We start from the raw sequence: 10,990 nt of genomic DNA, 5'->3' as shown, positions 1-10,990 counted from the left end.
GCGGCTCACAAAAGTACCGACGGACGGAGGCAGCGGCCTCAACATCATGTACGCCAAGATGCTCGACGAGATGGGCGTCAACTGAACGAACCTCCGTCCCATCCGAGTGCCTTTCCATGGCATCGTGCCTGGTAGGCAAGCCGTGCCACTGGGGCAGATCGATCTGCCCATCACTTTCGGGGATCGGTCCAATTACTGGACCGAGACCCTCACCTTCAACATAGTGGGGTTCCCGAGGACTTTCCACGCCATCCTAGGACGACCATGCTACGCGAAGTTCATGACCGTCCCCAATTATACGTACCTTAAGCTAAAGATGCCGGGCCCCCACGGGGTCATCACCATCGGCACCTCCTTCTAGCGCGCTTATGAATGCGAAGTCGAATGCTGCGGACATGCATCCACAGTCATCGCCTCCGAAGAGCTCACCACCCTCAGGGAAGAGGTCGTTGAAGAGGCACCCGATGCAAAGAAATCAACCGGGTCGTTCGAATCGGCAGAAGGCTCCAGGGAGGTCCTCTTGGACCCTAGCAGCTCCGAGGGCAAAAAAGTCCGTATCGGGATCACGCTCTCCTCCGAATAGGAAAGCGCGCTCATCGACTTCCTCCGCGACAACAAAGACAACTTTGCGTGGAAATCCTCAGATATGCCGGGCATCTCGAGGGAGGTCGCCGAGCATACTCTCCAGATCCTCCCGGGCTCCAAGCCGGTGAAGCAACGCCTGCGCCGCTTCGACGAGGAGAAACGTAGGGCCAGTGGCGAGGAGATAGCCAAACAGCTGGCCGCAGGATTCATTAAGGAAGTATACCACCCAGAGTGGTTAGCAAATCCCGTTCTTGTGCGAAAAAAGAGCGGGAAATAGAGAATGTGTGTCGATTACACAGGACTCAACAAGGCGTGTCCAAAGGATCCGTTTCCTTTGCCACGAATAGACTAAATAGTCGATTCCACCTCAAGGTGCAAAACCCTCTGCTTCCTTGACGCATACTCCGGCTACCACCAAATCATGATGAAAGAGTCCGACCAGCTCGCGACATCTTTTATCACCCCCTTTGGATCGTTTTGCTACATTTCAATGCCGTTCGGTCTAAAGAATGCTGGGGCAACTTACCAGTGCTATATGCTCAATTGCTTCGAAAACCTCATCGGGCGAACCGTTGAGGTCTATGTCGATGACATCGTAGTCAAGTCCAAGCGAGCTGACCACCTTGTCGCCAACCTTGAACAAACCTTTGCAAAACTCCGGGTAAACGGCATCAAACTCAATCCCGAAAAATGTGTTTTTGGGGTCCCGAGGGGCATGCTGCTCGGCTTCATCGTCTCCGAGCGTGGCATCGAAGCCAACCCAGAGAAGATATCAGCCATCACAAGGATGGGCCCGATCCAAAACATAAAGGGAGTTCAGCAGATCACAGGGTGCCTTGCCGCCCTCAGCCGATTCATTTCGCGCCTCGGTGAACGAGGACTCCCCCTTTATCGACTCCTGAAGAAATCTGACCGCTTCGAGTGGACAGTCGAGGCTCAGGAGGCGCTTGATATGGTTAAACGATTTTTAACTAAACCTCCGGTCCTAGTTCCTCCATGCAACGGAGAATCCCTCCTACTGTATATATCGGTCACCACCCAAGTGGTCAGCTCCGCCTTAGTGGTAGAACAAGAGGAAGAGGGGCACGCCTTCAAGGTGCAGTGCCCTATATATTTCATCAGTGAGGTGTTATCCAACTCCAAAGCTCGCTACTCCCAAATCCAGAAACTCCTCTACACCGTCCTCATCACCAAGAGGAAACTGCGCCACTACTTCGACTCACACCCCGTGACAGTAGTGACGTCGTTCCCCCTCGGCGAGGTTGTCCGTAGCCATGACGCTACGGGAAGAACCGCAAAGTGGGCACTCGAGCTGATGGATCAGGGCATTTCTTATGCCCCCCGAACAGCGATCAAATCTCAGGTACTGGTTGACTTCATCGCGGAGTGGACCGAGGTCTAGATGCCACCAGCACCCATCGATCAAGAGTACTAGACAATGTACTTCGATGGATCGCGGATGAAGAAGGGCGCCGGAGTAGGACTAGTCTTTGTATCTCCCCTTAGGGTCCACATGAGGTACATGGTTTGGCTCCATTTCCCCTCATCAAACAATACTACAGAATATGAAGCGCTCGTCAACGGCCTACGAATCGCCATCGAGCTGGGCATCCGACGCCTCGACGTTAGGGGTGACTCCTAGCTGGTCGTCAACCAAGTCATGAAGGAGTCAAGCTACCACGACGCCAAGATGGAGGCATACTGTCAAGAAGTCCAACAACTGGAGGACAGATTCGACGGCCTCGAACTCAATCACATCCCAAGACGCCTCAACGAAGCAGCCGACACGCTCGCGAAAGCAGCGTCCGGCCGAGAGCCAGTCCCAACAGGTGTCTTTGCTAGTGATCAACACAAACCCTTGGTACGCTACATGGGGTCGGAACAAGCCGACAATGGCCCATCTAGTCCGACCCCAGGGGCCGATCCGCCAACTGCTCCGCCTGACCCTAAGGTTATGAAGCTCGAAGAGGACCCAGTAGCGGAGTTCGACCCTCCCGATGACTGGAGAACGCTTTACCTCGACTACCTCCTCCACGACATACTACCGGTAGACAAGATAGAAGCCCGACGGCTCGCGCGACGCGCCAAGTCCTTCGTTCTTGTAGAGGGCGAACTCTACAAACGGAGTCACGATGGTATTCTGCAACTCTGTATCCCTGGCGAACAGGGGAAGCTCCTGCTGGGCGACATCCACGGTGGAATTTGCGGCCATCATGCCACACCAAGAACCTTGGTTGGAAATGCATTCCGTCAAGGCTTTTACTGGCCCACCGCGGTAGCCGATGCCGAGCAAATTGTACGCACCTGCGAAGGGTGTCAGTACTATGCTCAGTAAACACACCTCCCGGCCTAGGCACTCCAGATGATCCCCATCATGTGGCCCTTCACGGTCTGGGGGCTCGAGCTGGTTGGGCCACTCAAAAAGGCGCCTGGGGGCTTCACCCACCTGCTTGTCACCATAGACAAGTTTACAAAATGGATTGAAGCTCGACCAATATCCACGATCAAATCCGAGTAGGCTGTGCTATTCTTCCTCGACATCATCCATCGCTTTGGAGTACCAAACTCCATCATCACAGACAACGACACGCAGTTCACTGGCAGGAAATTCATTCGATTCTGTGATGAACAACACATCCAGATCGATTGGGCAGCCATCGCACACCCCTAGACAAACGGGCAGGTCGAGCGCACAAACGGCATGCTCCTCTAAGGCCTCAAACCCAGAATTTTCAACCGGTTGAACAAGTTCGGCGCGCGCTGGCTCGCTGAGCTCCCGGCCGTGCTCTAGAGCCTAAGGATAACTCCTAGCCGGGCCACCGGCTACACACCTTTCTTCATGGTCTACGGTTCCGAGGCCGTTCTCCCAACAGACCTCGACTATGGAGCACCAAGAATCAGAGCGTACGATGAACAGGGGGCCAAAGCATCTCACCAAGACGCCATGGACCAGCTAGATGAAGCCCGCGATATCACCCTCCTCCGTTCAGCTAAGTACTAGCAGGCGTTGCGACGGTACCACAGCCGATGGGTACAGGGTCGAGCCTTCAACGTCGGGGACCTCGTCCTCCGCCTTGTGCAGAGCAACAAGGATCGCCACAAACTCTCCCCGCCCTGGGAAGGGCCCTACGTCGTCGCGGAAGTACTTCGCCCGGGCGCCTATAGGTTGAAAACCATCAACGACGAGGTCTTCACCAATGCCTGGAACATTGAGCAGCTACGTCGTTTTTACCCTTAAAATAAGCGTACACTCTTCCTTATCAGTTTTTGTCATTACAAAACCTCGATCCTTAGTGACTTTCGACCCCTGCAAATCGCGAGGGGCCAGACCTCACTCGGGGGCTGACATGAGTAATACAAGTATTACGCTTGCAAAAAACCTCCTGTGTTATATTTGCAAACATTCGCTAAGTTTTCCATTCTTCTCATAAACAAGTCCTAAGGGCTAAGATTTTGGGAACAAACTCTGAATACAACTAGTAGGACTGCGGGAGACCCACGCCCCAGCGGCTGCAACCTCTTTGCTCACCAGCTCAATCAGAATTAGTTCACCCACGTTCCTAGTTTCTTACGACTTAGACCGTGAGAAGGGTCGGAGGACACTAAAACCGTTTCTATAAAAAAGAGAGAAAGTTAAAAAACTGCTTGCCATAGGCAAAAGATGAAGATTTGTTCATTTTTTCACAAATTCGCCACTTACAAAGTGATTCCATTACAAAAAGGACTAATATACTTGTAAATTCAGAGGACTGTTTACTCGGAGGCTTCCCCCACAAAATTATTCAATTACAGTATTTGCTTAGCTTTACTACAGGTACTGCTGCGGTCGCTGCGCCACGCTCTCCATCGGCGACGCCCGGGGCGTGTACACAGGCCAGCTCGTCTACTACGGCCGCCGCGCCACGCTCTCCATCGGCGACACCTGGGGCATGTACATGGGCTAGCTCGTCTACTGTGGCCGCCGCGCCACGCTCTCCATTGGCGACGCTCGGGGCGTGTACACGGGCCAGCTCATCTACTGCGGCCACCGCGCCACGCTCTCCATCGGTGACATCCCGCCGCTTCGTAGGATCCTCGAAGGCGCCGTCATCTACAACGCCTCTGCCAGGGTGTCCGGGGACTACGCCATCGTCGTCAGCCGCAACCCCGACATTGACGCCTCCGCTAGGGCATCCGGGGACTACGCTATCATCGCCAGCCGCAACCCCGACAGCGACGCCTCCGCCAGGGCATCCGAGGACTACGCCATCATCGCCAACCACAACCCTGACAATGGTGTCAGGGCAGGAAACGCCTCCTACCAAAGGAAGAACACAACAAACGACGGCGAGGTCGACAACGTACGGCGCCCACCAGCGCTCCTTCTCCTTTGGCGGCAGCGACTCCTCAGCAAGGGAGGCACACACCATCTCATCTATGTTGGATGACCTCCGGCTCGACATCAGGCTCTAGATTCATGAGCGGATTTGTGAGCTTTCTATCTCTCTGGCATTACTCTTCCTCACTCAGGAACCGCCGCGACGCACGGACGCATTCAGTGGAAAGGGAGAAGGAGAGGTAGCGGCTCAGAGGCAGAAGAAGAGGTGGGACGAGAACTCTCCTCCCCCTCCCTATTTAAAGAGGAGACACTGCAGCTAAGGAAAGGCGAAAGGTTGGACAAAAAACCCTCTCCCTTCCCCTCCTTAAATATAGAATCAATGCTGATAGACGCCTGAGGGGACGCGTCGGAACTGACGGGACGCGCCCCGGTCGACGAGGCGTCCCCCCCCGATCAAATTGGACACTGCCTGGGTAGGGCCCGCCACTGACCCGCTCCGGATGCGGCAATTAAGGCGCCCACATGGGCAGACGACCCTTCGCCTCCCCATGCGGGACCACGGAACGATTCGACAATAGGACCTCTGTAAAGGGGAGCCCAACGGCTCTCCTGGGTCGACCATGCGGCCTAGGAGAGACGACGAACAAACATCCAAAGAAAGATAAGCATCTCTGCCTTCTTACTTTACGCATTAAAGATTTATTACCGAACTTCCGACCCCGTCAAATGGCGGGGACAAGAACATCACTCGAGAGCTGCCGAGGATGTCTACCAGTCTAGACATCCTCTTCACCCGACCCCTCCGTATGCTCGAAACCAGGGGTATGGAATACGGGCATAGAACTTTGAGTAAAACTAGACAAACTAGCAGACCCTACGCCTCGGTAGCTATGGCGTTTCTGTTCACCAGAAAAATCATACTCAACGCCCCTCGCGTCTCCACCTTCGACGTCTGCCTTCTCAAGAAGGGTTCGGAGGGGTCCACCTACAGAATCTCCCCCAAAGGAGAAGCTATCAGGTTGCCCAAGTTAATTAAACGGCTTGGACCGCCACCGAGGTACAAAAAAAAGAGAATAGCGATTCTTATGCAGGTTACTCCAACCTCATCGCAAACATCAGGGCCCAAACCCCGCACGGACACATCTGGTAGGAGCTTTTTCGTCACTCATACCACCAAGGTAACATTACCGACCCCGCCTTTATTTTGATTAAATTGTACATTCAAGCATTACATATGCAAAACATTACATCCCAACGCTTCGTGTCCCATCACGAAACGGACGTCGCCTCATTCGATATAGGTGGTAGCAGGCCGAGGTTCAAAGGTCGGCCCGCGAAGGGCTCGAGGCCGCCTCGTGCCAAACAGAGCCAGGGAGAAATAACTGAGACAAGCCCCAGCGGCCCTGACCGACCCCGCTCAGAAGCGGATAGGGACGTCTCAACCTTTTCTCGTTCGATTCTAACCCTGAGACAAACCCACAGAATCTCCACCGAGGAGAGGCCATCGGGCCGCCTGAGCCTATCGAATGGCTCGGGCATCTGCCAGAAGGCGGGTTAAGAAGTTGTGGAGTGCCACCAGAGGGCTCTGCCGACCCCATCAGCAAATGATAGACCCGGATTCCATACGAACATACCCGTTAGCGAGCTCATTGAGCGCGATACTCGAGCTGTCGAGGCAAGTGTCGTTTACTCAGCCCCTCCGATTGCGAAAATCGAGCACGGGGTAACACGCAAATTATGGCCGACCCCTATCAGACCCTGACAAGGCCCAGGGGCTCGAGCCAATCAATACAGGGACATAGGTTCGAAGGCCCTACCTTGCCGAGCCCATAGAGTCCCTGTTTGGGAAATTCTGTTGGAAGACAGGGCGGGGAATATTGCAATGCCATCCAAGGACTTCGCCGACCCTGTCACCAAAACCACGGAATGGGATTCCATCTGAACGTTCTAGTCTCTAGTAACCCCTGACCCCAGCAAATGCAGGGGGTCAGACCTTACTCGGGGGCTGGTTAAGGTACGGCTACCTCCCTTCCTTTTTTCGAAACAATCTCCTCGCATCAAGACCAGCGGCAAGATTCGGGGGAACAGATTGGTAAGATCACAAGAAATCAAACAAAACAAAACAAAACTGCGTCCAGACTCGAAAATACCGACACTTGTTCACATATTACATATAAGTTGTTCTCAAAATTATTCGACTAACTACTCCCGCGAAGGGAGAACCATCTCTTTCAGATTATCCGCCAGGTTTTTTGCAAGGGGAGCAACCATCTTCTCCATTGCCTCTAGCTCATCATCCTCATAGCTGGACGGGAAACCTTCGCTCATCTCCTTCAGGTTGATTTCCTTCTCGTAATGAGCATGGGCGACGGTGAAGGCCTGGGTGATCCCGGCGTGAAAAGCACTCTCCTTAAGCTGGCCCACCCGAGCCGTGATACCTGCGGCACGAGCCACGAGTGGGCTGGTCTCCATTGGCTCCACCACCTTCAGGGCATCAAGGACCACCCTAACCACAGCTTGCAGAAGATCGTGCTCATCGCTCTCAGTCTGAAGGGTCCTTCGTATATGGGCAAGCTCCTTTTCTAGCTTGACAGAGACGTTTTCGGCGCTCAACCTTCGGCTCACCGCGTCACCGAGATCCGCCCAGAGAGAACGGACCACCTCGATGTCCTCATCCACCTTCTGCTGAAGGGCCGTGGTCCTACTCTCGGCCTTCCACCGGGGTCCCGCTCCATCTCCAGCTCCTTCAGGACCTCGCCGGCCTTCTCATTAGCCGTGGCATTCCTCTACAGCAGCTCGTCTCGCTCCTTTTGGAGCCTAGCGATCTCCTCCCCATCCAGCTTTGACCTCGCCGACAAATCCTCAAACATCCTGTGGGCCTCCTCCACGTCCTGACGCGCCTGGTCCTCCCGCTCCTGGGCGGCAGCAAGCTGTGCGGCCATGTCTGCTCGTAGTTGGGCCTCCTCGGAAAGGCGATCCCACTCCGCCTTCTGCTCGTGGAGGAATTAGGATTTATTCCGGCTACGAGCAACAAGAATCTGAAGAGGAAGAAGACTTGTATCAGAAATGCGAAAACACAAAAACATGCAAAGAAAGAAGAAAACCTAGCGAATACCTATGTAGTAGGAACAATGATTTCACGCAGGGCTCCTCTGGCCTGGTCCAGGGCATCCAGCATGGTCAAGATTCTGATGTCAAGACCCTCCCGCTCCATGCTCTCAGCATGAAAAGAGCCGACGTCGGATCCTGGGCGGCCATCCACTGGAGCGGCGGCTCCCCCCGCGCGGGGGAGCGGCTTCCTCCCAACAAAGGGGCCGGGGGTGGCTCCCTCCCAACCCTATGCGGCACCACCGCCGTGCTCAAGGACCCTCCGACTAGACCCTCCTCCACCTGGGCCACTTCGAGCGCCACGGGTGGATCCACCTGGGCCCCCGGTGGCGTGGATTGCACTATGCCCTCGAGCGCCACCACGGCTACGCCCGGCTGATCCTGGCTTGGCGCGGTCACGACCACCTCCATCAGTGGTATCCGGCCCTCGGCCGGCTGTACCACGTCCGCCATGGAGGAAGCCGCCTGCTCGGTAACCTCCGCGGGCGTGGGCGCCACCACAGACGCCGTCGGGTCGGCCAACGTGGCTCCAACGTCGGCACCACTCCTGCCCGAAACAGGGGTGATGCCAGCCGACGCCATCTGTTCCACTTGAATGGCGAGGCTCTTCTTGGGCGCCAGCCCCAGGGGGTGACCCATCCGCAAGAACCTACACAAAGGTAATAGTCATTAGGTCAAAATAGAAATGGAAAAAGGATGAAAACAGGGGAATCAGCAGCTTACGCTGACGCCCTCGGCCGGCGGAAGCGTTTTGGGGATGGATCCCCAAATCCCTGCCCCAACTCATCTGGGCGGGACCGTTTCGAGCCTGCCCCCTGCCCTGAGGCAGTGGGGCTCATCTCCCTCACCTCGTCATGGGGCGCGGCACCAGAGCCGCTCCCCTCCATCGTCTCATGGGGCGCGGCACCAGAGCCACTCCCCTCCACCATCACCTCGGGGTCGGCGGCAGCAAGCCCGCCTTCCCCCATCCATCGATCCTCGGCCGGCACACCGTGCGAAGCGGCGGACTCTCCGGCCTCCACCGACTCACTTCCCTCCGCATGGAATGAGAAGGGTCCCTACACGGACGGGTGGGCACTTGTCAGCGTGTCCTCATCCTCCAGGATGCCCCAATCCATGTCGACGACTACCTCGTCGTCATCATCATCATCGTCGTCGTCGTCATCACTGCTCACGTCCTCTCCCCGATCCCGTGCCTCCTGCTTCAGTCATTTCGCCTTCTTCATCTGCTCCCATGCTTTCTTGTCCCGCTCGGCCGCGAGTCGATTCGCCGCCGCCACGGCCTTGTCCTTCGGCAGCGGAACTGGACTATCTTTGAAGACTAGGCCCCTCGGCTGGTCCCAATGTCGCAAAAGCAAGTATAAAAAAATGGAGATTTAGGAAAAAGAAAGAGCATGGGAGAAGAGGGCTTACGAATTCAAAGAACCCAGGTTCCGGCCGCATTAGGGGATGTCTGGGCACTGGATACACAATGTCGAGGACGCTGCCTTTGGAATCCTTCGTCGGCTCCGTCGCCTCCTTAATGCGCTGCGCCACTTCTGAAAAAGGGAGCGCCTCGTTAAGAAGCACCGTCCCCTCGAACGACATTCCGGGCATCATCCGATGCAGGGGAAGCACGCGCGCCATCAGCGGCGCCACCCTCCTCGCATGATAGGCGCCGATAATCCTTGTCCCCTTTATGCCCCGATCCTTCAGGGCTTGGAGGGCGAAAAGAAGGTCGGAGAGGTGTTTCTTGTCTTTGGACTGGACGCCCCAGCCCCATGACTCCGGAGCCTCTTCAATAAGGCGTCCAGTGTACCTCGGTAGGGTGGCACTCACATCATCCCTAACATAAAACCACTACGAGTGCCATCCCTTGTTGGATGTCGCCAGACGCATGTATGGGTAACCCCTCGACTGGGTATGGCGCAGATGAATGCTGGCACATCCCATTGGCGCGTTCACATCTTTCCCCCCAATCTTCCTCTTCAACAAACTAATGGTAAAGAAATACCGCCACAGATCAAAATAGAGATCGATCCCCAGGAAACCCTCGCACAGGGCAACAAACACCGTCATATGTTGAACCCCGTTGGGAGTTAGATGCTGTAGCTCCACCTCATAATAATCCAGTAGCCCCCGAAGGAATCTATGCGCGGGTACCGCAAATCCCCGCTCATGGAAGATGGCGAAAGAAATGACATACCCTTCGGGCGGCACCGGCTCACCCTCGTCGCCAGGTAGCAGCCACTCCTGGACGGCGGACAGTGGGCGGAGAAGGCCACGGCGGACGAGGCCCTCCAAACACTGTGAGGTGATGCTAGATCTGCCCCACAACTCCATTAAAGCAATTGGGGAGAAAGGTGGGCGCGAGCTCGACGGCGGCTACGGGACAGGCGCAAGCTTGACGGCGGCTGCAACACGGATGCAAGCCGGCTAACGGTGGCGGCGTGGGTGCAGGAGGCTGGGGCGATTGGCGGCGGATGTTTCAAGACGCAAAGGCAAGGGAGCGAAATACGGAACCTTGGGGGTGAACCCCATGGTTTTATAGGGGCGACGGACGCGAGAAGGGCAACCATCCGCCTCGATCTCCAGGCCTGCCACGCGCACCGCCGCGTCACGGCACGGGACACGCGCCCGCAGTCCCTATCCTCTCCCACCAAAAATCATGGTGGATGGTTCGCCTTCCCTAGGCGAATCCGAAATCTCTACCCATCTAGGAAACATAGGTCATGAAGATTTTTCTCTCTTTGGCCCACCTAAGGCCCAGAAGCTCGATGACTGGCCCAACTGGGGACGGGTCCACGAACGATCCAAACTCAAGGGCGCAAGCATTACTGAGGTCTCGATCCACAGTCAAGCCCCGGCTAGGTCAGCCCAGAATGAGATCCCCACGAACGGGATACCACGACCCCCTCGAAAAATATCCAGTTGACGAAAGACTAAGTCCTTCAGCCTTACCCGCGAAGGGTCCAAAAACACCCTCCAGACGATCCTATC

The sequence above is a fragment of the Miscanthus floridulus genome, chromosome 14, assembly GCF_019320115.1.
Source record: "Miscanthus floridulus cultivar M001 chromosome 14, ASM1932011v1, whole genome shotgun sequence".
NCBI lineage: Eukaryota > Viridiplantae > Streptophyta > Magnoliopsida > Poales > Poaceae > Miscanthus > Miscanthus floridulus.
This window is presented reverse-complemented; position numbering follows the sequence as displayed.